The 20,855-nt window shown below is 46.0% G+C and overlaps 1 protein-coding gene and 1 pseudogene across 2 annotated transcripts in view; one reads left to right on the top strand and one right to left on the bottom strand.

Annotated features, from left to right (window-relative positions):
- Positions 1-20,855, top strand: part of C17H10orf90 (chromosome 17 C10orf90 homolog) — a 155,574-nt gene that overhangs the window by 30,115 nt on the left and 104,604 nt on the right. The window lies entirely within an intron of this gene.
- LOC126033613 (tubulin alpha-1C chain-like) lies at positions 4,278-5,615 on the bottom strand (annotated as a pseudogene).

Genomic DNA, 20,855 nt, shown 5'->3' with positions numbered 1-20,855 from the left:
ATATTAGTGCTCTGCACAGCTCAGCAAAACAGTGCAAGAATCAATCATCATTTCTCCCTCCTGATCCATTTTAATTGGGGTATCAAAGAGGCTGTGATCTGGGCTTCCATAGGAAGAGCGGATTTAAGCCTGGGTGAGGTTGGATTAGCATTGTGTCAACCTGCTCCATGCTCACACTTGTGGGCATGTCTGAAAAAGAAAATTCCTCAGACTTCCCACCTGCCCCAATTCTCAGCCACAGGTGATCAATCCCTCACCGGGACAGTGATGAGTTTTGGGGGGCAAACCATCTTCTGGACATGCAGAATTTTCCAGTGGGCAGGGATTGGATGGGAGGGAAAGACCAGGTCCACTCTCCTAATAACCCACCTTTATTTGGACAAGAGCAGGTTATTTGCAAGGCCAAGAAAGCCTTACTTAAGGTGGAGAAGTCTGGCATCCTGGCATCTCATCTCCACTCTCCAACCAGTTTCTGTGAACTGAGTAATAGTAGAAGAAAGGCCAGCGAGTGAGGCCAGACAATGCTGTGACTGAACTTCAGTTCACAGTTAACTTCAGCTTTTTTCCTACTCTCTTTGGTACCTTGTGAGCAATGAAGGGTTTGCTCACAGACAAAAGTTTTGCCACTGGCAAAAGTTGTTGCTGACTGTCTTGAGCCGTGTTCTCCTTCCATATAGCCCCCTCATCTGCTTTTAGAATTCTTTCTCTCAGGAGATATTGGAACACACCCTAAGTTCTTGAAGAGCATTTCCCTAAAAGAGCTCTCTCTCTGGGACTAGTTTCCCAAAGGAAGCTTACAGGTTGCCAGTGACACAAGACACTAAGTAGTTTCATCCCTATAAGCATTCATCAAGAGCTTTTGGGAATGAGTGGAGTGATAGGTAGACCTGCTTTCTCTGCAGAAAGTCCCTGAGCCCTCAGTTGGCTCACACATGTGCTCATAAGTTCTATAAACTTGATGGGCATGCTGAGCATATGACAGTGTTGCAAGTCAGCCCCTGAAGAGGTTGACTGATGGAGGGATGGAGGATGAGGTCTTTCCCCTTCAGCTCGGAGCACACGTCTGTCACCCTGTCTAGCCAACAGTTCTGAGGGAAACGGCGGGTAAACAGCTCGCAGACAGTTAGGCTTGTGGAAATATTAGCTTTATTTGGTGGACAAGACTGAAGTCCAAAGACTCAGCCTCAGTTCCAGCCAAAAGCCCCTCGCCTTTCACAGACCCTTGTTTTTATCCCCCAGAATCAGGTACCAGTCAATGGTGGGATCAGATACCAACCAATGGTGGAAGCAGAATCAGGTACTACCCTAGGGTGGGGTCAGAATGCCAGGTCACACCCTAGGGTAGGGCACAATCACCAATCAGGTTAGGGGCAGTAACATAGTAATCCCCTAAAATATTTACATACACAACATGACAGGACAATTATTTTGGAGGGTACTTACATTCCCAGGAGCTGTTCTGGTTCTTTGGCCCCCCAAGATGGTTACTGAAGAGGCCATAACCAGAACCCAAGGAGGGGGATAGAGAGATCATTAGGGTCCATTAAGGAAGCTTCTCTGATCTTCCATCTTCCACTTAGGAAGCAGGGCAAGTCTCTAGGGAGCAGTGAGCATGTCAGGAAAAGGGGGACCTGAGTGGAATTTGCTTATTATGGGAAATCTGGAGAAATTGTGAAGGCAGGTTTGCAGGTGGAGACAGGGCCAGGGGTGATGGAAAGGGTGGAGAGCATCCAGGTCAAAGGTCAGAGGTGGTCCAGCATTGTCTGGAGGGGACCAGCAGTAGAGGCGTAAACAGTAGAGGTAAAGATGGGCACCCAGAGGTTAAAGCAGAAGCAGGAGAATTCTCTCCCCAAATTGTGTTTATGGCATATTGATTCTAAGGAGGAATTTTGATTAATAGCAAAAATGTAGGGAATGGCCTTTAGGGAAAAAAATTAAAAAGCCCATACATTTTTCAGGCTGAAATAACCAAGTTGGGGGCTCTTATTCATGACAGATGCCCTGAAGAATAAGCATGCCATATGTCATCATTATCCTAATAAACAATCGATGCTTATTAATCCTTTCCCTGCCACACAGCACAGATGGTGACAATATGGGTACAGGGCAATGAGGAGGACACACTCTTTCAGCACAGATAGGTTGTGAGATGTCTTCATTGCCAGAAAAGGGACCCAGAGAAATGTCACCCGGCTCCCATTCCCAGGGAGCAAAACACTAGGAATGATGAGTTCTATCACCTAGGACACACCCTGCATATTAGTATGAAAAATATTTTGACCTTTATTTTTTGAACCTTCTTCTTTTGTGGGGGGCACACCTGGCAGTGTTCTGGGGTTGTTCTTGGTTCTATGCACAGAAATTACTCCTGGTAGACTCAGGGGACCCTATGGGATGCCAGGGATGGAACCTGGGTTGGTTGCATGCAAGGCAAATGCCCTCCCTGCTGTGGTATTGTTCTGACCCCTATTTTGACCTTAAATTTGTGGGTTCTGCAGAACTAGAAAACTGTGGAACTAGAAAACAGAAGTGAATTCACAATTGCTGAAATGGAACATGATTCATGGTCATTTAAGCTAGGAAAATCCTCTGTGGTCATTGACCAGGAAGAAAAATCCTTGAATATGTTTATCATGGATATCAAGAAACAAACAAGAAAGTTTAGTAGAAGGGAAGAGATGAGAGATATGGTGCAGTAGGCTTTATTTAATCTGTCTGTTTACGATGATGAAGTTGTCATCATGCACAATCTGAGCATATCAAATGAAAAGCAATGACCAATCAAACGTATGGGATAAAGACCTGGCAGAAATTGACTCTATTTATTGTTGTGCTCATTCAGGAAGTATTTCTTCCCCTCTGTTCACCTACTAAGGTTTGGAAAATGTTTGTACTTGTTTCTATAGATTTAAAACTAAGTAAAAACCAGAAATGAACAGTGAATCTCTCTACATGTTTATTTTCCTTGATGGGTCAAGAAAACTCTGTTTTTACTCTGAATTCATGGGACTTTTCTTTCCTCCTTCCCTCCACTCTCCAAGGAGGCTTCTCTATGCCTTCCCATATTGGGGAAGGAGCACAGGAGGATGAGTCCAAAGGGAAGGACAAAGATACCAGAGGGGAACCAGAAAATCTTGAATCACTTCAAAATCCTGTTCCTTTCAACCAAGAATGCTATTTGAAGCCTATGGGTCATTTGAAAAGGTGAATTTGTGGTAGGGCTTCAGTTTTCAATGAAATCCAAAAATTCAAGGTGATCAAACCAAGGTGGAATGGAACAAGGACAGACAAGAGACCCATGATGAGGATCAGTATCAGAGTCACCTGATGGATAATGGTGTGGGGTGCAATTGTCCTATATCAGCTGGAAGTAGACAAGAATGCAGTTCAGTGGGTAGCTTGTAAGATGTTTTTACGTCATTGTAAAAGCTGAGACAGGAAGGTTTTAAAAGATAACCTGAGACATTATTTTGATGGTGAAAATGAAACATGAACCATAAGAGGAAAGATTGATCAGTCGGATTATTTCTAAAATTAAATTAAAGAGGGAACTCTTACCAGGATGGAGTGATAGCACAGCAGGCAGGGCATTTGTCTTGCATTCAGCTGACGTGAGTTTGGTTCCCAGCAACCAGCATGGTCCCCAGAGCACACCCAGGAGGGATTCTTGAGCTCAGAGCCAGGACTCAGCCCTGAGCACTGCCAGGCGTGGTCCAAAACCCAAAAAGGAAAATAAATAGTGGGATTTCGCTCATTAAAAGTACCATATAAGGTAATACAAAGACAAGTCATAGATTGTCAGGATAATTTTGATAGCTAGAGAGCAGAGTGGGGCAGGGGTGGACTGCAGAGATGACAGGTGGCTGGATGGAGAGATGTGACAGATAATTAGATTTAACGAAGGCTTCGTATCCAACATCTAGAAGAGATGAAAAATTTCTGTAAGTCAAAAAGAAAAACAACCCTTTTATTTTATTTTATTTTTGCAATTAAAATCACACTTTTAGGGCCGGGTAGGTGGCGCTGGAGGTAAGGTGTCTGCCTTGCAAGCGCTTGCCAAGGAACGGACCGCGGTTCGATCCCCTGGCGTCCCATATGGTCCCCCCAAGCCAGGGGCTATTTCTGAGCGCTTAGCCAGGAGTAACCCCTGAGCGTCAAACGGGTGTGGCCCAAAAACCAAAAAAAAAAAAAAAAAAAAAAATCACACTTTTATTAACAGTTAAGTATCAGTGGACAACAAAAAAATTCAAAACAGAAATGAAAAAATGGAAGACAGATTAATATTCTTCTTCCTCATCCTCCCATCAGCACTATCTGCTCCAATCTCTTCGTAATCCTCAAGGGCAGCCATGTTCTCACGGGCCTCAGAGAACTCTCCCTCCTCCAGGCCCTCATCCACATACCAGTGAACAAAGGCATGCTTGGCATACATCAGATCAAACTTGTGGTTCAGGTGAGCCCAGGCCTCAGCAATGGCTGTGGTGTTGCTCAGAATGCACACAGTTCACTGTACTTTGGCCAGGTCCCCACCAGGAACCACAGTGGGAGGCTGGTAATTAATACCAACTTTGAAGCCAATGGGACACCAGTCCACAAACTGGATGCTGTGCTTGGCCTTGATGGTGGCAATGGCAGCATTGAATTTTGGGGGACCACATCACCATGGTATAACAGGCAACAAGCCAGGTATTTACCCATGGCAAGGGTCGCACTTCACCATCTGGTTGGCTGGCTCAAAACATGCATTGATGATCTCTGGAATAGAAAACTGTTCATGGTAGGCTTTCTCAGCAGAAATGACAGGGGCATATGTGGCCAGAGGAAAATGAATTCAGGAGTAGGACATCAGGTTGGTCTGGAATTCTGTCAGATAAACATTCTGGACCCCATCAAATCGGAGAGAAGCAGTGATGGAGGTCACAACCTGGCTAATAAGGCAGTTCAGGTGCTTGTAGGTCGGGTGCTCAATATCAAGGTTTCTACAACATATGTCAAAGATGGCCTCATTGTCCACCATGAAGGCATAATCAGAGTGCTCCAGATTGGCATGGGTGATGAGAATGGAGTTGTAGGGCTTAAGCACAGCAGTGGAAATCTTGAGGGATGGGTATAAGGAGAATTTGAACTTGGACATCTTGCCATAATTGACAGAGAGATGTTCCATCAGCAAGGAAATGAACCCAGAACCAGTTCCCTGCCAAAGCTGTGGAACACCAAGAAGCCCTGAAGACCTATGCACCTGTGAAGACAAATTGGTCCAAAGACAGCGTCAATGATCTTCTTGCCAGTAGTGTAGTGCCCACGGGCATAGTTATTGGTAGCATCTTCCTTGCCTGTGATAAGCTGCTCAGGGTGGAAGAGCTGGTGGTAGGTGCTAGTGCAAATTTCATCAATGACTGTGGGTTCCAGGTCTACAAATACAGTCCTGGGTACATATTTGACAGTGCCCATTTCACAGAAGAAGGTGTTGAAAGAGTCATTTCCTCCCTCGAGGGTCTTGTCACTGAGCATCAGGCCATCAGGCTGGTTGCTGTGTTCCAGGCATAAAGCTCCCACCAGGCATTGCCAATTTGGACACCAGCCTAGCCAATGTAGATGGAGATGCACTCACACATGATTAGGAGTTGTCAGTTTCGGTTTTGTGGGACTGGAGAAGGTGAAGGGTCAAAGGGTCGGTGTTGGATTTTTAATTTCTTTTTGGAGGTCCACCCAGCGATGCTCAGGGGTTATTTCTGATTCTGAACTCTGAAATTACTTCTGATGGTGCTCAGAAGACCATAGGGGATATTCAGGATCGAACCTGGTATTCTATTGCTTGGACCCCAACACCCTATTTTTAAATAAGGGTCAAATATTTAAAGAGAAGAGGATTTTCCATAGCCAAGAATAGATGAAAAGAGTTTTCAGGTCACAGAGCATCAGTGAGATGCAGATTTGAACTTCAGTGAGTACCACTGCCTGAATAATTTAAGTGGGTGGACTTATGGAGGTAGGGGGCTGGTTGTGTTGGACACTATGAGGTTTGGGGGTCCTGGCTGTGTTGGACACTTTGGGGGTAGAGTATTGGCTATGCTGGACTATGGGGTATGGAGGGAACTAGCTGTATTGGACACTGGGTTATGGGGGGCCTGTCTGTATTGACCCTATGATATATGGGATGCCTGGCTGTGTTGGACACTGGGTTGGGGGGATCTGGCTGTGTTGGGCACTCTGAGGTGTGGGATGACAGGTTCATAGTTGTTTACATGGCTACAACAGAGTGACAGACTTGGCTTCCATCGCATATATGCAGGTATATGTCAGTGGCCTGCTCCTTCCATGAGGCAACTCCAGCAGGAGCTGTGTTTGCATTTTGGATGACACTAGGAATCTTCCAAAAGCTAAACTTGGCCTGCTTGATGAGTGCCTGAGTCAAAACCAATTATATAAATGCTCTCCACCGATTTTCAGATGTGCATCATAAAGTTGTTTAATACCTAAATGCCCTGGATGGCCTGTCTCAGAACCCTGAGACCAAGGGCTGCATCCATTTGGTGGAATATGGTAATGAAGCCTCTTCCTGCTCACAGAGTCCCCAGGTCTCCCTGCAAGAGACCTTTTCCCTGAGGAAAGCAATTTCTGTCCCTTCCGAGGGCTGTTTGCCAGGAGCAAAGGCGCCGCATCCATTATGGCCACTCAATAAATATTAAGCATCGCTGTGCCTGCGGCCAGACTGAATAAAAACTGGCATACGTTGACCTTTACTGCTCACAGACTGGGTGACTGATGAGCTCCCTTCCTCTCCCTCCCTTCCCCTCTCCTCTCCCTTTCCTCTGTCCCCTCTCTTCCTCTCCTCTCCTCCTCTCTTCTCTTCCCAACTTCTCTCCTCTCTCTTATTTTCTCTCCCTCCTCTCTCTTTTCCTCCTTTGCAATTTTCTCTGCCTCTCATCACAGAGATCTCTGGAGACAGTGAAATGTGGAAGCAAATCAAAGAGAAGTCCAAGATCCAGATGAGGACAGGAGGCTTTACCCACAGCCCCTGGTCCCAGCCAAGAGCTTGACAACCCCCAGCTGTGAGGACTGTGTTGGGGGCAGTGCTTCATGGAGAGTGGGTGGGATGGGTATCAGTGTGTCTGTGCTCAAGGCTCAGGTGACCATGAGACAGGGTGGTGCTTAAGCCACAGTCCAGTCACCATGCCAGGAAGATCTCACACTTGCAGGAGCCGGGGCCAGAAGTGTTGTCTTGCTGTGAGGAAGGAAGATGTCTTGTCCTTGCTGAAAGAGTCTTCTCATCAGTCCCCTGGGAGACAAGTAGACCCAACTCCTGGCATCTGACCCTCTTTGAAGCAATTTCCCTTCATGGCATAATCTGGGGTGGGATGTAGGAGGTTTGGGGGAGTCCCAGCAACCAGTTACCTTGCCGTCAGCATCATCTGTCCTCTATTCATGCCTGCACAGGTTGCCGGTTTCTGCCGGACAGGAGGAAATGTGTCAGGGCTGGAATCAGAGTTGCTCTGGTTTGCTGTTCTCAATGGGACCTGGCAGACCAAGCAGAAACCTGGTCCCAGGACTGAAGCATCTGGTGGTTTTCCAGGCAAAATAAAAAGGGTTTGCAAAGACACTGGCAGCAGAGAGCCAGGTCACTCCTCCACTTTACTGGGGCCCCGGGCAGGGTCACTGGGTCAACAAGGAGACCCTTTTGGTGATTTTTCTTTCTGTCTGAGATTCAGTTTGGAGGAGACATAAGCAAAGGGCAGGGATCAAAGGTTCTGCCCCAGCAGTCAGATTGCCACAAGGCTGGCAATGAGCTGAGTGGAGGCTCATTAAGGGGATGGAGATGGATCACTCAGCAAGGGAGGAAGGAGGGGGGTTCACCCATCCATGCCCTGCCCTGTGGGGATGCGTGAGTGACAGGAGCCAGCGAGTGGCTTAGCCGGGTTGAGGGACCAGTACTGTCTCCATGCATTGGGCGCTCAAAGACCTTCTTGTCTCTGGATCTTCTCCTAAGGAAGTTTTCTATTCCAGCTTCACCGCAAACACTAGTTCCAAATGCTCAGCAGGGTGATTGGAGCCCTAAACAATGGTGAATGGGGGCTGGAGCAATAGCACAGCAGTAGGGCATTTGCCTTGCACCCAGCCAACCCCAGACAGACCCCAGTTAGTTTCCCAGCATCACATATGGTTCCCCGAGCCTGCAAGGAGTGATTTCTGAATGCAGAGACACAGGAGTAACCACTGAATGCCACTGGGTGTGACCCCCACCCAAAACAAAACCAAAAAAAAGAATCATGAATGGTGTACCTGAGAGATAGCACAACAGGCAGGTCATTTGCCTTGCATATAGCCTACCAGCTATAGCATTCCATAGTGTCCCTTGAGCTTGCCAGGAGTAACCTCTGAGCACTGCCAGGTGTGACCTCCCTCCCCCAAAAAATAAAATAATGATTAATAGGTGAGTTTTGCCCTCAGGTTTCACCCTGCTGGGCTCATGAAGCATCTTCAACTGAGTACTGAACATCTCTCCCCAGAGTCACTGGTCCCTGGTCCCTTGAGTATTTGACAGACTCTCTGAGAATATGGCCCCGAGTTCTGGCCCCAAATTTCTGAAAAGAGATTTGCATAAGCACATTCCTAGTTAATTTTAACCCCCAGAATTGATAGATAACTCAGGCTGGGGAGCAGAACCTGCTTGATCTAGAAAAGTAGAGAATCCCGACATGACTGCCTCCTGGAAACTGCCCACACAGGGCACTACCCTACACATGTCTTGCCAGTGTCGATTCATTGGTCTCACAGCCAGAAGAAAACATTTCTCTTTATCCAGAGCCACACCCATAAGTCCTCTGGCACTTAGATATCAATGACGATGGTGGCATTTGGATGGTTGAGAACTAGATAGAAACTAGGGAACAAGATGGGGCTTGGGCATTTGTGATTGGGGAACACAGAGGCTGAACCTCACTCTATTCTCACCTTCCTTCTCTGCTCTCAGAATGAAAAATTCTCTAGCACTTGGACCTAGGACTGTTCTCAGTGTCTAGGCTCATGTCAGGCCCTTCACAATGTCTTTCTTAGCTGATGACTAAGAATGCAAAGCTAATAAAGATGTTTGGTGCAGAACAGAAATCTTAAGGAGATTTGTTTGGAGGAGAAAGTTTCAGGAAATTTAAAGTATGAGATTAGATAACAGGGTTTGGAGTTTCTTTTTTATAGTCTTACTCCAAGTCTTTACTAGACTATGGTTATTGAAGTCATTTTATAGAAAATAAGTTCCAGGACTTATAATCACTCAGGTTAGAGACTACTTTAGTCCTTTCTGCCTAGACATGAGCTGTGCTGGTTTAAGGGTCTTAGGGGAAGCTGGGATGCAGGAACCTGTAGATTCTCCATGTTACTGGATGGGGAATGTGAGGTACTCCTTCCCCTGATGCCCTAAACTTTCTATTGAAATGTTAATATCACCTGGATGGTCAGACCCGCCCACACCTAGGATAGGATGGGCAGGGTATCTTGAATAAAAAATAATAAAGTTTGGCTGGGGGAAGGTTGGAGAGACAGAAGAGATCCAAAGGAGAAGCAGCAGATAAGAAGCTGCTTGGAAAAGGCTTAGTATAGAAGCCATGTGAGGAAATGCACATGGCAGATAGGGCCATGGAATAAACTGAACTGATTCCAATGAAACTTTAACTGACTTGTGATTATTTCTACGCCATTATCCTGGACCTTCAGACCCGCTGGTGGAAGAGGTAAAGGCACTGTGCTAAGAAAGGCTTCACCCCAACCTAGGACTTAGTTGTTTATATTTAATATTAATGCAATAGGGAAACACACAGGCCCCTGTGAACTGTGATGCCCAATGATGCCTGCACAGCCCCTGGGCACAGAGACCAGAGGCTCTGCCTTTCTGTCTCTGAGAGACTTGGTTCTCCTTAAGAGGAAACTCCTGGGAAAAGATTCCCCCAGGACTCCAGTAGAATGTTCAGATAGGTCAAAGCGGCCATTTTTGATTGCCCACTGCTGGGCAGCCCCTGGTGTGGGGAAGACAGAGAGCAAATGTGCAAAATCAAAGTGATGGAAAAAAGGTATTGATCTTTCACCCCAAGTTTGCAGCTTTCAGAAAGATGGTGGGTGCTGCTTGGGCCACCCAATTCTAAATTGCTTTGGAATCATTTTCACATCTAAATTAGTCATAGCAAACTTGGACTTATGTGTATTGGATGGTTGATCTGTCATGCTTCTTAAATCTTGCTGCATTTGTGGCTAAGTGTGGAATCATAATGGAATTGGGGTAGAGGTTTGTTTTTTTTTTTTGTGTGTGTGTGTGTGTGTGTGTGTGTATGGTTTTTGGGTCACCCTCGGCAGTGCTCAGGGAAAACTCCTGGCTCCATGCTCAGAAATTGCTCCTGGAAGGCACAGGGGACCATATGGGAAGCCAGATTTGAACTGATGACCTTCTGCATGAAAGGCAAACACCTTACCTCCATGCTATCTCTCCGGCCCCGGGGTAGAGGTTTGGGTCTCACCCGATGGTGCTGTAGAGCTGCCTTCAGTCCCATGCTCAGGAGTGGCTCCATGAAGGTCCTCCTACAGGCCATGCATGTACTCTTCAATGCATTACCTCTTCAGTCCCCACCATGGTGATTTTAGGGATATGGCGATGTTCACGAAAGCCTTCTGGACAAATGGCATTTCACATTTCACAATGGATCCTTCTAGTGTCTGAATAATAATGACACTGAGATGTGGTGTGAAGCCTTATATTTGCTCTGCTCTCCAGAGATTGACTCCTAACATCCCAGGGCATCTCTACTTTGTGTGCAACATACCCTGCTGCCTGGAAGGGCACCTATTCTCTCTTAGGAGTCCCTTGGGTCTCAGGTCAAACATGCTGGAAGTGGAGGAATGTTAATTGGCTGCTAGTTATTGAGCACACAAGCCCAATAAATCCTTTTTGGAGAGATGCATGGGTGTTGATCATCTTCTGTAGCTCCTGAGTTTTTAGGAAGAGGCTGGTTTTGAAGGTGTGGGATTTTTCACCCCAGATTCCAGGATTTGGGTGTTTGGGTCTCCAGGCAGAGAAAGGATGACTTTAATGTTTAATGGATATAATATAATATAATATGGGATTCAGGTCTAATCTAATCCCTTAGTTTCTACATCAAATTTCAGGTGCATTCCCTTTCTTATTCCCAGCAGCCCTCTAAATTTGGAGCCCTTGTCACAGTCTTTTGTGGTAGACAGAGTTGTATAGCCAGTCAGATGGACCTGTGATACACCAGGTCCCTTGGTTTTCCTCTTTGGTGCTGCAGAGGGGAGTTTCTACAGCAAAGGAAATGTGTTCCACTTTCCACACCCAACATGGTAGCCATTGGCCCTGTATGGTTATTGAGCTCTTGAAACAGGACCAGTGTATTTGAGCAATAGGACGTTTCATTTCATTCCATTTTTATTCACCTGAATGAAAGTTAACAGGTGGTTAATGGTCACCCCAGCAGAGTAGCTCTTTGGGAAGTAGGTTTGCAGTCATCATGCATTGGGTTCATGCTACATTGTGAGGTTTCCTGTCATATTCTTCCTGGTTCTGGAACAAACTTTTAGATATGGCTCTTCTGCACAGGTGAAACTTCCCTGGACAAAAGTCTCTCTTAAAATTGTCCAAGATGCAGGGCTGAAGTACAGAGGGTAGGTAGTTTGCTTTGCATGCTGCTGATGCAGGCTTAATCCTCAGCATCCCATGGGAATCCTCTGAGCCTGCTAGGAGTGATTTCTGAGCACTGCCAGGTGTGGCTCATAAACAAACAAACAAACAAATAAAAAACATAAAAGTATCCAAGATGGGTCGAGCTATAGTACAGCAGGGAGGGCATTCGCCTTGCATGCAGCAGACCAGGTTCGAGCTCCAGCAGCCCATAAGGTCCCCAAACCTGCCTGGAGTGATTTCTGCTTTCCTGAGTGCAGAGCCAAGAGTAGCCCCTGAGCACTGCAGGATGTGGCCCTAAAACGAACAACAACATGAAAAGTGTCCAAGATAAAAGATACATATTTTGGAGACAGTATAGGGGGACGAGAGAACCATGGCTCAGCCAGTGGGGATGAAAACTGGCGTGGCTTCTAGAAACAAGTGCACTCTTGGTCAGAGGAAAGCCCCCAAGTTGCCACCTGGCCCAGCAGGGAGAACCTGCCCAGGAGAAATGGATGCATATATGTGTTTGTGAAACTTGCACACAACATTCAAGGCAGCTTCACTTTCCAGATCCCAGAAGTACAACGTCTCCAAATGTCTAACATCTGGATACACAAATCTATGGAATGTGGTGGAGTTAGATAGTTGAGCCATGAAAGAAGGCCACCCCTGGATGGGTTCCACAGGGAAACCCTGTGATGAGTTGAACCCAGGAGCCATGATGAAGCACCATGCAGGGGAAGATTCCAGTTATACTGACTATTCTAGTGCAGAAGACTAGAGGGTTGTGAGAATCAGGCTGCACCTCACATTCAAGCAGCATCACCAATTCTCATGGCAATACTCTCAAGTCTTGGGGTGCTCATGGGAGTCATGGGGTCTGCCTCCCCCAAAACACACACACTCAGCACAGGTCTCTTGAGCCAGCCCCTGATGCATGACCACACTCCATCCCATTGGCTTTATCTCTTGTACCCTCACCCTTGTTTCCTTCTCCAAGAAGTTCTCCCTCCTTTATTACCAGATACAGAATCTCTGTATCATGGTACCTGTCTTTCACTCTGGACCAAGGACTTTCTCTGCAGCTTTAGTCTCTGCTCATTTTGTTAGGATTGAGCAGCTGAGACTGGGAGTTTGGGTCCATTTCTTTGTTCTTTGTTACTATGTGCCCAGACCTGGGGACAGGCTGGTGCAAGAAGGATGGTGAAGGCTGCAGCTCAGAGGCTGAGCTGTGGGCAAATAGGGGTTGGCCAGGCTGGGCAGCCCCGATCGACCCACACACTCTCTCGTTATTAATGTGCCTGCAATAGGAAACCAGAAGGAAGGGGAGTTCCAGATCATGCTTGCAGTCACGCAAGTCAGAAGCAGGAGCTTTGAGGGTGGATTTCTCCAAGTTTACAGTTAAAACTCTCATACCCTCTTCAATCCCCCAACCCCACGAAATTCTCTTATTTAGTGGATTAAGAAGGAAATTTAAAACAAATTTGAAATACTCATTGATTGGCCCATTTAGAAGAATAGTAATCAAACTGTTATGTGTTGGCCTAGCATTTTTTTTAACCACCATAACTTTGGTTTTAAATCACGATCAATCTCACATTGTTTTGTATTTCTATGTTTTCTATAGTATCTGGTGTTCTAAAGGAAGAGAAGATTTTCATGTTTCTGCATGCAATCAGTATAATTTTGTTCTTTTGGATTAAAGGAGATGAAGAAATTCAGGTGTGATGAAGGTATTAACAATGGGGGGAACAAAGACCCCTTTATATAATCATTCTTTATGTTTGAGAATATTCTCCTTTCATACGATGTGATGCTAAGACTCATCAAGCAGAAGTTTCCTGAAGGTTTGTTAGAATGTGGATGATGAGTCCTTGTCAATGAACTTTTCATTTATTTTTTTGGGTGCTTTTAGGCACTCCTGGCTCTGTGCTAAAGAATCACCCTGGCAGGCTCAGGGTGCCCTATGGGATGTTGGGACTCCAACCCAGGTCAGTGGTGTGCAAAGCAAACAAAGGCCCTCCCTGCTGTGCTATCACTCTGGCTCTAAAAAATGTTCATGTTTTATTCCATGTTTAGACCTACTGCACCAGCTTTGCCATGAGGGAGAGGTCTGTTCCAGGTGGACTGCACCTGCAGTCCTCCCTCGCCTTAGCAAAGCCTTTGTAGTGTTCAGCCGCACCACAGTGAATTTGCTGCACTCACAGTTGGACTCAGTGGGGAGTAAAGGTCTCTGTCTTGGGGGACCTAGAAGAGCCTCAGGGATGCCTGTGGAATGAGAAAAACCTTCCTTGTATCACACCCCCACCCACCCCCAGCTAGTCCTAGACCAGTGTGAGACTTGTTCATGTTTGTTGCTATGGGGAAGATGGTGAAGATAATGGCACCGAACTTCCTGTGTGTCTCCTCATTCACTCTCTCTTCCATTTCTCTCTCAAAGGAAAGGGTGGAGAACAAAATCTCATCTATGAAAAGAGAAAACCCAACAATAAAGAAACACTTTATTCTATTCTCACTCTTAAGCAGCCTTCCTTCCCTCCTTTCCCTTCTTCCCTCCCTCCCTCCCTCCTTTGCTCTCTCCCTCCCTCCTTTCTTTCTTTCTTTCTTTCTTTCTTTCTTTCTTTCTTTCTTTCTTTCTTTCTTTCTTTCTTTCTTTCTTTCTTTCTTTCTTTCTTTCTTTCCTTCTTTTCTCCCTCCTTTTCTCCCTTCCTCTCTCTCTCCCTCCCTCCCTCCTTTCCTTCCTTCCTTCCTTCCTTCCTTCCTTCCTTCCTTCCTTCCTTCCTTCTTTCCTTCCTTCCTTCCTTCCTTCCTTCCTTCCTTCCTTCCTTCCTTCCTTCCTTCCTTCCTTCCTTCTTCCTTCCTTTCATCCTTCCTTCCTTCCTTCCTCTCCCATATGGGGATGGAACTCTGCTGAGAGGTGTCCCACATCTGCAGCTGTAAGAAGTGGTTAGTATTTATTGTATAATGAGAGGAAATGCACTTTAATTACTGCAAACAGTCAAACAGGGATTAGAGCTCCAATCCCATGACCAGTTCTGCTGGCTCACCACTAACAGTGCCCTTGGCGAATGCGAAACCTTAAAAGGCCATTTCAGCTCCCAGTACCAGCAGGGTGGTTGGGGAGGCAGTTGGGTACCCAGAAAGGACGCTTCTACTTCCAGCCTTCTGCTTGCTGTGCTGCAAGAATAGAGCACCCAGATTTCATGAGAAAGAACCAAGATGAGTGCAAGGGGCCAAGCCCAGCCCAGGACCTTAGGCAACTGCTGTGACTCAACAGTTACACCCAGACAGTTGCATGTGTGCTTTGATGGGGCAGGACAGAACTGTATGTGGGGTCACCTGCCAGATCTGCATCATTTTAGAGGTGTGGAGAAGGGGTGGGAGAGGGAAGGTAAGAGAGAGAGGAAGGGACACACAGACCCAGATCCTTCCATAACCCCTCCCCTCTCGCCTCAGTGCTCTAAGCACACTCCTTCAGTTCATGGACATTGACATCATGTTTCGGGCTGCTCAGAGCTCTGGCAGCATCAGGACCTCCTCACTTGGTGAAACATGGACCAGAAGAGTAGCTTTGTGCCAGGGCCTGGGAGTGTGTGGGCACCGGCAGGACGGTCAAGGGCAGGAAGTTGGAGATGTGTGGTGGACATGCAAATGGAGCCTGTCCTGGATGGGGCTCTTTGAGGGGGAGCTGGTTACAGGCTTTACTTTGTTTCTGATGACAGAAGACGCAGTTTGGGGTTAAAGGCCTTTGGGGGACACTGGTTGATACAATGAAAGCAGGGCAGGTCCTCCACTCTCCGGAGTCTAGGGGCAAAGACTGGGCTTGTTCCTCTGGAACAAGGAACAAGGCATGGTGGCCAGGCGGTGGCCATGTGCAAGGGCCCAGCAGGTGACTTTCCACTTCATTTCACCTTAGAACAAATCAGGCCAATGCTCTGGGCTAAGGGGCAGCTGGTGCCAGGCTCTTTCCCTCTCCTCGTCACCTTCTTCCCTTTCCTCTTTTCCACCCTCCTTCTCTTCCTCCCCAACCTTCTCCCTACTCTCTTCCATATTGTCCTTTCTACCCTCTTTCCATCTTCATTCCCACCTATCTTGCCATCCTCCTCATCCTTCTTCCCATCCTCCTTCACCCCCTCCATCCTGCCCTCCATCCACCTTCCTTCCCCCTTCTTCCACTATCCTCCTTTCCCTCTTTCCTATCATATTCTTTACCCTCATCTTCCTCCCCATTCTCCTCTCCACCCTCCTTCCTTTCCTCCTTTCACCCTTTTACTGCCTTCCTTCTCTGCTTCCTCCTTCGCCTCACCCTCTTCCCTATGCTTTTTACCACCCTCCTCACTTCCTTCCCATCTTTTTCCCTACTTGTCTCCCACCCTTGACTCTCCCTCCTATCCCCTTCTATCCCCACACCTCCTCCTTTTCCCTATCCCCACTCTTGCTCTCTCTCCCCCCATGAAAACCAAACACCTTCAGACTCTTGAGCCATGGATCCCCAGCTCTGACCACTCGTCCTCTTCTCCCAAATGTGGAAATCAGTCCTGCGTGGTGGATTCCCTGTTTCTGTGGCTATATCATCTTTGTCTCAGGAATGCCCCTTGAGTGAAAGGGCCAGCCTGTTGGATTACTGGTCCTACCCTAATCAATATTCATACTCCACCCTAGGGTGTGATCTGGAGATGGGATTACTGTATTATTCCCTACTTGGTATTTCTTCTCCACCCTGGGGTGTGGTCTGGTTCTTGCTAATAAAAGCCTGAGGAAAAGCTTTGAGAAAGGAAAGGTTCATTCTTCAGTCTTCCTTCACTAAACTTTTCTTTTTTTTAAACTTTATTTAAGCACCATGATTACAAACATGTTTGTAGTTGGTTTTCAGTCATAAAAAGAGCACCCTTCCCCTCCACCAGTGTAACATTTCCACCAGCAATGCCCCCATCTCCCTCCTCCCCCACAACCTGTCTGTTTCGAGACAGGCATTTTACTTTTCCCACTCATTACCATTGTCATGAATGTTATTAGTGTAGTTATTTCTCTAACTGCACTTACCACTTGTTACCCCTTCCCAAGGCTAAATGCTAATCTTACTTGATGGTCAGACCAGCCCACTGCTGGGAGGGGTCTGAGGTTGGGAATTAAGGCCTGGGGGAGAGGTGAAGAAAGATGATTCAGCAAGAGATTCATCAAGAAGCATCGGGCCCGGAGAGATAGCACAGCGGTGTTTGCCTTGCAAGCAGCCGATCCAGGACCAAAGGTGGTTGGTTCGAATTCCAGTGTCCCATATGGTCCCCCATGCCTGCCAGAAGCTATTTCTGAGCAGAGTAACGCTGCTGAGCAATGCTGGGTGTGGCCCAAAAACCAAAAAAAAAAAAAAGAAGAAGAAGCATCAGCAGAAAGCAGCATGGGGAGATTATAGAGATAGAATAGATGCACGGTACCTGAAGGAGGCTGCTTAAAAGGTTAGCTTAGACGCCATGTAAGCTACACACATGGTGGTTAGGGCCTTACAATAAAGCCGCTTGCCTCCTGAAATCTACTGACTGGCTGTGGGTCATTTCCTCGCCATTACCCTTAACACTCAGACACACCAGGCCAAACAAGGTGCAGGTGCCTGGCCTGGCTGAAAAAGGCCTCTTCACGAAAGGAACTCGTATCCACTGCTGGTGGGAATGCCGTCTAGTCCAACCTTTATGGAAAGCAATATGGTGATTCCTCCAAAAACTGGAAATTGAATCGCATACCACATCTAGGGATATACCCTAGGAACACAAAAATACAATACAAAAATCCCTTCCTCACATCTATATTCATTGCAGTGCTATTTACAATAGCCAGACTCTGGAAACAACCAAGATGTCCTTCAATAGAGGAATGGATAAAGAAACTGTGGTACATATATACAATGGAATATTTTGCAGCCATCAGGAGAGATGAAGTCATGAAATTTTTCTATACATGGATGTACATGGAATCTATTATGCTGAGTGAAATAAATCAGAGGAAGAGAGATAGATGCAGAATAAATTCACTCATCTATGGGTTTTAAGAAAAATGAAAGACATTCTTGTAATAATTTTTAGAGACAAAAGAGAGGAGGTCTGGAAGTTCCAGCTCACTACATGAATCTCACCACAAAGAGTGATGAGTGCAGGTAGAGAAATAACTACATTGAGAACTTTCATAACAATGTGAATGAATGAGGGAATAGAAAGCCTATCTAGAGTACAGGCGGGGGTGGGGTGGGGAGGAGGGAGTTTGGGACATTGGTGATGGGAATGTTGCACTGGTGAAGGGGGGTGTTCTTTACAAGACTGAAACCCAACCACAATCATGTTTGTAATCAAGGTGTTTAAATAAAGATATTAATAAAAAGAAAAAATAAAAAGAAAAGAAAGGCTTCTCCCCTCCATCCACCATCATCCACCACCATCATCCACCACCATCAAGGACTCTTATTAATTTATTTAATTCTATGACTGGTGCTCAAACATTGAGCACTCAGGGCCCAAGAAGACAGTGATGATGGTGAGATTCCTGTTCTTGTGTTTAATCTTGGCTCTATTCAGTAAGAGTGAGCCCAAAAACGTCAGCCACGTGGTGCCTTTTCTTTTTTTCTTTTTTAATTTTTTTATTTTGAATTATGAGAACAAAAGATGCAAAGAAAGAGGACAAGGTAAAGTTACAGTGGAAGGACAATCACCCATAACATAATTCTCAGAAGTCCCCTTGCTGATATCTTAACTTTGAACTTACAGCCAAAGAACGTTAAGATAAATAAAACAGAATCCATGTACAATTACTTTGTCCCTCAAGTCCCCAGATTGTAGCACATTATAATATTTCTTAACAGCACACAAGGCAATCTAAAGCCATAAAACTTACGTAACTCCTTAAACATTAGAGGCATAGTATTTTTTACATTTCCATGTACATGCATATTAGCTTAAGTTAACCTCAAATTTTAAGTGGGTGCATTTTAAGGATTAGAGTCAAAGGAGCACAGTAAAAACGGTGTTAGAGTGGCAAATGTTGTTTGCATAGGCCCACCAAAATATGAGAGGCATGGAAAGGAATAATCTTGGCCTAAATACAAAGAGATCCTACCCCTGAAGTTTCCTGGTATAAGACCAACTCTAGGCTTCAGGCAAGTTATCGTCCAATCCAAGACATTGTCCGTAGTGCCAACACCCTTTTCACACAGTCTGTTGTTGGTATCATGTTTCTGTATTAAAGATTCTGGAATCTGCATATCCTACATTGAAGTCATGATGTGGAGTGTCCTCTCGTTTCGTGGTGCCTTTTCTAAATATGGCAGATCCCTTTCTGGGGGCAGAAGGGTCAGTAAAGGATTGGAGCTGAAAGCTTGGAGCACCTCCCTCCAGAAGCCTAGAGGCCTAGGACTGCGACTTTTCTGCTAAAAAAAAAAAAAGGCCTTTTCCAAGGACCATGGTCTCCCAATTTGCAAGGACTTATAGAGGCCACTTGGAAAAAGGCCAGGAAGAAAAGACATTATTGATAGCAGACTGGTATTTGGATGACGACTGATTCGTCTTTGGAAATTTTAGACTTTCGGTTCAGAAGACCTTAATTGCTGTAAACAGCCAGATGCTCGACCACAGTGGCTAAAAGCTTCCAGAGGAGAGGCTGGGGCGGCAGTAGGCGACCAACCACTTTCTCAGCGAGATTCACTGTAAAGCAACCTCCCTTCTGACAAGCTAGAGGAGTGCACTGTGGCTCTCACCTGCAGGACCTGGGGTTCAGCAGGGGAGCTCCCAAGCAGGCAAGAGGTGGCACACAGGGCTCCAACTGGGACTGCCCTCAGCCCAGGATTCTGTGGAGCTAAGCCACATGGCCAGCCAGCACACCCTAGAACAGGGGTCTCAAACTCCACGGGCAGTTTGCGGCCCTCTGTACGGCAGCCGGCCTTCAAATATCGCAGTATTCGCGATTATTCACTTACCAAGTAATCACAATAAAAATCGCATTAGTAAGAAAAAGATGCATTAAACATTCGCATACCCCGAGCAGTTCTGTTCGGGGTATGCAAATGTTTAATACGATTTTTTCTTACTAATGCGATTTTTTTTTTTTTTTGGTTTTTGGGCCACACCCGTTTGATGCTCAGGGGTTACTCCTGGCTATGTGCTCAGAAATCGCCCCTGGCTTGGGGGAACCATATGGGACGCCGGGGGATCGAACCGCGGTCCTTCCTTGGCTAGCGCTTGCAAGGCAGACACCTTACCTCCAGCGCCACCTACCCGGCCCCACTAATGCGATTTTTATTGCGAATATTCGGTAAGCAAATAATTGTGAATACTTTGCGCCTAGTGCAGACGTCATTTCCGCTGCTCCTGCCGCTGTCCCTTGCATTATTGGAGGCCTAAGAAAGAGAGGTTTATTACAGAATTAGATTTTGTCATACTTTCATCATGACTTCATCAAAGCCTGCAGTGAAGAGAAAGATTGATGACGAGCACAGATAATTTCAGGAAAAGTGGGAGACACAGTATTTCTTTGTTGAGCACAGGGGCATCCCCACATCTCTTATTTGCTCAGAGAAAGTTGCAGTGCACAAGGAATACAACTTGAAATGCCATAATTCAACTAAATATGATGAGAAATGTGCAAAATATCAAGGAAACGAGAGAGCCACACAAGTTGCCAGTCTTAAAGCATGTTTAATAAGGCAACAATATTTCTTCAAGAAAGCAACCAAAAAGAATGTTGCATCAGTTGAAGCTAGTTGCTTGGTTATGAGATGATTGCTAAGGCAGGGAAACCATTCACAGAAGGAGAGTTTGTTAAAAAAAAAATGCATGTTACAGGCTGCAAGTATGATCTGTCCAGAAAAGAAAGGTCAGTTTAGCAAAATCAGCCTTTCTGCCAACACTGTGGCAGAGTGCATTTCTGACTTGTCAAGTGACATTTATCATCAACTGTGTGAGAAAGCCAAATGTTTTGATGCATACTTAGTTGCTCTTGACGAGGGCACAGATATAACAGACACTGCACAGCTCCCAATTTATGTTCGTGGTGTTGATTGCAATTTTGAATTGACAGAGGAGCTGCTCACAATAATTTCAATGCATGGCCAGACCACTGCTAATGAGATATTTTGGCATCTGTGTGATGTCATTGAGAATGCAGGTTTGCCATGGAAAAGGTTTGTTGGAATAATAACTGATGGAGTGCCATTGAT

The sequence above is a fragment of the Suncus etruscus genome, chromosome 17 (assembly GCF_024139225.1).
Source record: "Suncus etruscus isolate mSunEtr1 chromosome 17, mSunEtr1.pri.cur, whole genome shotgun sequence".
NCBI lineage: Eukaryota > Metazoa > Chordata > Mammalia > Eulipotyphla > Soricidae > Suncus > Suncus etruscus.
Note: the sequence above shows the minus strand (reverse complement) of the source record. Positions and strands in the feature narration are given on the sequence as shown.